The 6,361-nt window shown below is 46.2% G+C and overlaps 1 long non-coding RNA gene across 2 annotated transcripts; it reads left to right on the top strand.

Moving 5' to 3' along the window:
* Window positions 1–6: 6 nt before the first annotated feature.
* On the top strand, window positions 7–6,261 carry LOC117800636. 2 transcript variants are annotated; one of them, XR_004623136.1, is made up of 4 exons: window positions 7–138; window positions 601–739; window positions 2,584–2,649; window positions 6,006–6,261. It is a non-coding gene; the product is annotated as an uncharacterized LOC117800636 (long non-coding RNA). The 2 variants fall into 2 exon arrangements; XR_004623135.1 differs by lacking the exon at window positions 7–138 and having other exon boundaries at window positions 145–739.
* Window positions 6,262–6,361: the final 100 nt, after the last annotated feature.

Here is a 6,361-nt window from a genome sequence, read left to right on the forward strand (position 1 = left end):
CTTCCCTGGCCGCCCCAGAAAGCCCCCCCTGACTCGGGAGCTCCGCCCCCTGCCCCGCGGCTCCGGGAAGCCGGGACGGAGAAATCGGCCCCACCTCACTCACTCCCTCTGCAACGGCGGCGAACTCCCCCTCCCTCCGTAAGCTTCTCCCCCCGCTTCCCCCAAACGGGATCTCCCCTCCCACCATCAGGCCCGGGAAGCCTTCGCCCAGTGACCTCTTTCCCCCCTCCCCCTCCGCTCTGCCCGGGAAGCCTCTCTCCCCTCCTCCCTCCTCCCTCGCTCAGCTCGTCCCGCCCCGGAAGCTCCTGTTGACCCCGCCCAGGCCCCGCGAAAGGGGCGCTCCGGGGTCTGTCTTTTCCTGTGGGGCCTGGCGGACCGTAGGGTCTCGCATCAGCCAGGTAGAGGCCGAGTGAGCGCCCCCGCCCCGCACCTCGTCCGCGTTCCCCCGCCCGAGGAGCTCAGTGCCTGCGACCGTCGCTGTGCTTCCCGCCGAAATCGCTCAGACGCGCCCCTGGCGGCCCGCGCGGCTCCGAGCTGAAGAGCGCAGTCCCAACCCTCCTAAGAGGCGTTTGCGCACAGCCAGTTGAGTTTCATTTTCAGGTTAATAACAAAAGGCGACGCATCTGGACTTTCCCCGGAGCCCTCTGCGTTTTTAAAGCGTCGGGTGGAATTAGGGGTCCTTTGGCTGTAAACCGCGCTTATTTGATGAAAATAGAAATCAGTCCTGCTCCCCTCAGCGGTAAGTCTTAGAGCAAAAAAGTCAACCTGCGTAGTCCTAAGGCAGAGTCTTTCGCTCACTGATTTGAGAGTAGAACTTTGAGTAATCAGGGCAACCTGGCCTTTGCGTGATACCAGCTGCAAGTGAGTATTTATTTACAAATAAGGGTGAAAATTATTTACAAATAAGGGTGAAAATGCTCTAGGTCCTACTGCCGCCCAAACAAATAGGAGGCTGAAGCCGGGGTTCCACTGAGTACCCCTCCCTGAACAGAGGATGGGAGTTGAAGCCGCCCTTGTACTCGGTAGATAAACCTAATCAGTCGTGGCACTCGGAGGCGCACCCTGTTTATCTTGATTGGATCTGCCTGAATCCGAACTAAATCCCGTCGAACCAGTAGAGTGAAGGAGAGTCTCGCGGGAGCCCTAGGAGCCTGTTAGAAATGCAGAATCTTGCCCTATCCCATATCTATTGTTGAATCTTTGCATTTTAACAACATCCATCCATGGTGGTCTGTGCACCCAATACAGTCCACTCACTTGGGGGAGTTGTGCAAAATCCTTGACCACATCCTCTACAGTTAAATTAGAATCTCCAGGTGCGGGACCTAAGAGTATTTTTTCACACTCGAGCGATTGCAAGGTGGTGCTCCAGTGAGACCCGTGCTCTCTCATCAGTGCTTCAGCGTGTGTTCGCGCGTGCGTGCGCCGCCTTTCAGTGTGGTGAAAATTGGCCTCTGTGTCTGATCGCCCCTGCGCTTTCTTGTCTGAGGAGGGTTCCGTAGATGCTGGTCTGCAGACAACACTGGAAGGAGCTAGGAGCTGGGGGAAACCGTAGAAGAAGGGAATCAAGTCGTTAAGATGCCTGGGTTCTTCTACCTTTTAGATTCCACTCTTCCGGGGGCACAGGGGAGGGACGGATGAAGCTTTTTGAAAGCCATCTTCCAGAGAATTTGAAGTTATTGTTTCTTAAACTGTAGTACTTAACATTTATACTGGGCTCCCCACCACCACCCGGATGGTATCTAATGTTAATACAGGAGGCTAGTAAGACAAGGCAAATTTATCTTTAAGACAACACGCTCAGCGAATTCACTTGACTTTACCAGTTACACTTTACCAAAACTAATAATGTGGTTTAGTTACCCGAGGCACTTAGTGGATTTCATGTATCCTAGCCTTTGGGGACACTTTCATCACTTGGCTGTGGGCAGTGGTAGTGATGATGTTTTTCCTGTTGAAAAGCATTATTTCAACATTTCCTCCCTTTATTCTCAATGTCAGAGCAAATACAGCTCACAAGAAATGAAGTTACCAAATAAAACTGGGGAGGAAAGACGTTGAGTATCTCCACCCTACCCCCCTCCGTGCCCCCATCGCCTGGATTCTTGTAAATTGTAAATCCTGTTGAACAATTCTAGCCATCAACTCTCCACGGAGCTCATCCCAGTGAAGATCATTGCTGCCGGGGGGTCTCACCTGCCCCTTCGGTCCCTTCCCAACTGGGGACTGTTGTGGCCTTACTCCACCCTCTCTCTGAAGAAGAAGCCCCTCCCACCCTCGGTATTAGATTTCCTCACAGAGCTTAAGAGTTTTCTAAGTCTCATCAAGGCTGGTGAGATGTTTCCCTGCTGTTATCCTCTGTATTACCCTATGAAAAGGTAAACCTTTTAAATGCTGTGGGGGCAGCCCCGGGTGCGTGCTTTAATTATGGAAGCCTGGGGCTATAAAGCCTCCAGCAGCCCCAGTCCTTCCTCTACCCAGGAAGAGGAACAGAGCTGGAGCCCTTCCCAACCACAGTACCCCTGGTTGCTCTGGTGACTCCTGGGGCACTGAGACAAGACGGCCATATCACTCTTTTTTTAGGACAGTTCGTTACCTACCAGGAGAGTCTCCGACTGTGGGCATCCCCTCCCTGGGTGGTTCTTTAAGGTGAGCTCTTTCAAGAAAAGTAATTGCTGTATCCATTTGGTGTATTGAAGCAGGATGTTTCTTACTGTGAAGTAAGATTTTTGTCATTAGCTTTAAATCTAATGTGGAGCAGAAATCTATAGCACTGTTGTATTGAATTTTAGTTAATGTCCGAAGTACTGTAAAACTCCACAAGGGATCCAAATGTAGAAGGTTCTGAGGGCAAAGTAAGGATATTGAGTTATATTTGCACCTAAAATTAGATTTGCGTTCCATGGGAAGTTTAGAAGAATATGGAGTTAGCAAGTCTAGGACTTCTTGTGAGAAATGCAAGAGAAAATTAATTCTGGAGTATAAATAAGCAACGGAAGTTTATGTGTAGATACGTGTTTTAGAAAAGAATGCTCTTCACCTTTTCTTCAGAGACGTCACTTTGTTTTTGTAACTTTATTTTCTGAAGCAAAACATTTATAGTCTATACTGTACTCTTAGGTGTCTTAAGTAATTTTTATATGAGATGTCGGTGACGTTTAGGCTTCCTGCGTGTCTTTTTCAGCCTAGACTGCCATATTGTAGAGGAAGGTGTTGACCTCGCATGGCCGTTAGTTAATCTCTTGCTAATCTTGGGCCTGCTGTGCTGGGGGTGGGGCCACAGTGACCAATGGAACAGTCTGTCGGTCCCTGCTAGGCCCTCTGAGCAGTTTTGAAGACACATTTTAAACAAATCAGCAAGATTGCTGTGGGAGTATAGAACCATAAGACGTAATTTATAGTAGAAGGGGAACATCTTGTGGGAAGGTAGTATGTTTGAGCTGAGACCTTAAGGATTAGTTTGATTTAGTTAGAAGGTTGGGTGGGGTATATTTGGGGAGATAATTACCATGTGTGGTTGAATCCAAGGGAGCAGAAAGCCTGGCATATTCCAGGCACAGAAATAAATAAAGGAGTGGTTTTTTGTTTTTTGGTTTTTTGTTTTTTTTTGTTTGTTTGTTTGTTTGTTTTGCTGCTGTTTGTTTTTAATGGGAGTGATGCAAGCTAGATAAGTGTGTTGTAGGCCAAAGTTGCAAGGTCTGAGTACCCTTAGCTCTGTGGTTTATGTTCCAGTGCCAGTGGGAAGCCACAGGATTTGGAACAGGAAAATGACATAAAGTCGGTTTAGGAGAACACTTGAGCTGCCGATTGGGTTGCAATAAGGGCTAGCCATTACACTTGGAGAAGTTTAAGAACCGGATAAGAATATCCTGGCATGGGCTGTTTGTAGTGGAATTAGAAATGAGGAAGTAGAAAGAGGTAGGAGGGCAATGCAGAAAGAAAAATGTTGACAATTGAAATCACAAAGGGATTATTGAGCTCTTACTGTGCCATGCAATGGCTAGGGACTGAGTATAGAACTGTGGGAAACTTTTATGTTACTTGTTGAAGTCAAGAGTACTTGAATAGGATTTAGGAACGGCCATTGGTTAGGGTGGTGAATGGAATCACTCCAGAGAGGTAATGAATTCTTTGGATTTGAGGGCTTGGGCGAAGTTGTCCCGAGGATTATTTCACTTTCTTTCTAGAACCTCAGGATGACAGGTAAGGCTCCCCCCCCTCATCTGTAGGTGGGGTGCTAATAGAAGTTTCAGAGAAAATGAATGGTGTGTAGGAGCTATGGAGTAGAGTTTTGTATACCAGGAAACCTGAGGGTGGGGACTAGAGTGTCCTGGGCCCAGGTCTAGTTGCCCATGGAGAGCACATGAGGCTGTGTAGAAAAGGACTAACAGGAAGAAGCTGGGAGAACATACCTAACGAATTAAAAAACCAGGAGATGGTTGCATCATTAAGAGTCAAATGGAGAAAGGATTTCCAGAGGGGGTAGTTAAATCCTGCTGTGGGAACAAGTAAAATGAAAATAAGAAAATACTCTTTCTTGCCAAGGAATGAGAGGTCTTGCCCTTTCAATGGTGAGGAGTAGAGGTGACAGTAGAGGCTTGCCTACTGAGATTTTACTGAGGGGTTCAGCAAATCAGCAAGTAGCTGGAGGCAAAGTTGATGTCAGGGAAGGTATATTGTGGCATTGGTTAGAAGTGGGCATATTTAATTACTAAGGAGGTTGTCTTCATCTGGGGTGGTTCAGTTGATAAGTGTCTGACTCTTGATCTCAGCTCAGGTCTTGATCTCAGCTCAGGTCTTGACTCCCCTTGATCAGCAGGGTTGTGAGATCAGGCCCTGCGTTGGGCTTATCCCTAGGCATGGAGCTCACTAAAAAAAAAATAATTTCTCTAGAATGAGTGGAATTGGGACCAGAGCAGGATTGTGATCCTGCTAATGATGTCAGCTAATAAGAGAAGCAGCTCCTTGTTCATGAGTTCCTAGACTTGAGGCGATCAGCTGAAGGTAGGAGCAATTAGAATATATAAAGTTGGTGGCCCTGATTCTATAGTAGTTATTCTCAACTGGGAGCAGTTTAAACCCCAGGGAACATTTGGGAATATCTGGAGACCTTTGGGATTGTCACACCTGCGGAGGGGGGTGCTGTTGGCAGCTGGCGGGCAGAGGCCAGGGATGCTGCATAATACCCTACGGTGCCCAGGCTTGTTCCCCACAAGAAAGAATTGTCTGGTCCAAAATAAGAAACGTTTGCCTGGCTGTGTGCCCTTGAGTATTAACCATGAAACAGGTCAGATACTTAATCTTCCTGGGCTTTTTTACTGGGCACATACAATAAAGGAGGAGGAACATACGAATTTCATTTGTTGTAGGGGGATGGACTGAAGTCATTACAAAATTATCCTTTTGCATATTGGTAGTTTTTTTTAAAAAAATGATAAGTGCTACGTAGAGTGACTTCATCAAATGCTTAAATTACTATAAATTATTAAAATCATCGTGAGTCAAAATGGTATTTGTCAATAATTTGTTTTCCCTGATGGTAGTGCAGTTGAACATTTCATATATTTATTACAAATTTGCTTTGCCTTTAGTAACAAGAAGAAAATGTCCTTTTACTTGAGCGATGTAATAATCTGTTTTCCTCCAGTTCTGAAAAGTTCTCTTACTATTTCTAAATATTGGCTTATTTTATTCTTTTGTCTTCCTTTCTAAAACTTTAAATGATTGACTGTTAGAATTGATAGGTGTTGGCTTATTGGCCGAAGCTTCCAGATTGCTATTGTATTTTAAGACTACTAATGTGTTCTTTTTCAATCTGCTGTGAATAATACATACATTTTGGGGGACACCTGGGATTGAATCTCAGCTCAAGTGTGTTCGGTGTATTTCTTAACATATTTTACTCTCTTTTTTCATCTGTTAAGTCAGGAAAACAAGATTTACTGCAATATTCTTGTATATAATAAATGAAAAATTATGTAAAGTAGTTTTTGCTTTCTTTTCAGCCACAAAAAGCTGCACCCAAGCTTGTTTGACGTCTGTCCTCTCAAGTGTCCATGATGCTGGGCCCCGAGGGAGGTGAAGGCTTTGTGGTCAAGCTCCGTGGCCTGCCCTGGTCCTGCTCTGTTGAGGATGTGCAGAATTTCCTTTCTGACTGCACAATTCATGATGGGGCTGCAGGCGTTCATTTCATCTACACTAGAGAAGGCAGGCAGAGTGGTGAGGCTTTTGTTGAACTTGAATCAGAAGATGATGTCAAAATGGCCCTTAAAAAAGACAGGGAAAGCATGGGACACCGGTACATTGAGGTGTTCAAGTCCCACAGAACCGAGATGGATTGGGTGTTGAAGCACAGTGGTCC

Source organism: Ailuropoda melanoleuca, unplaced genomic scaffold (assembly GCF_002007445.2).
Source record: "Ailuropoda melanoleuca isolate Jingjing unplaced genomic scaffold, ASM200744v2 unplaced-scaffold73472, whole genome shotgun sequence".
Classification (NCBI taxonomy): Eukaryota; Metazoa; Chordata; class Mammalia; order Carnivora; family Ursidae; genus Ailuropoda; species Ailuropoda melanoleuca.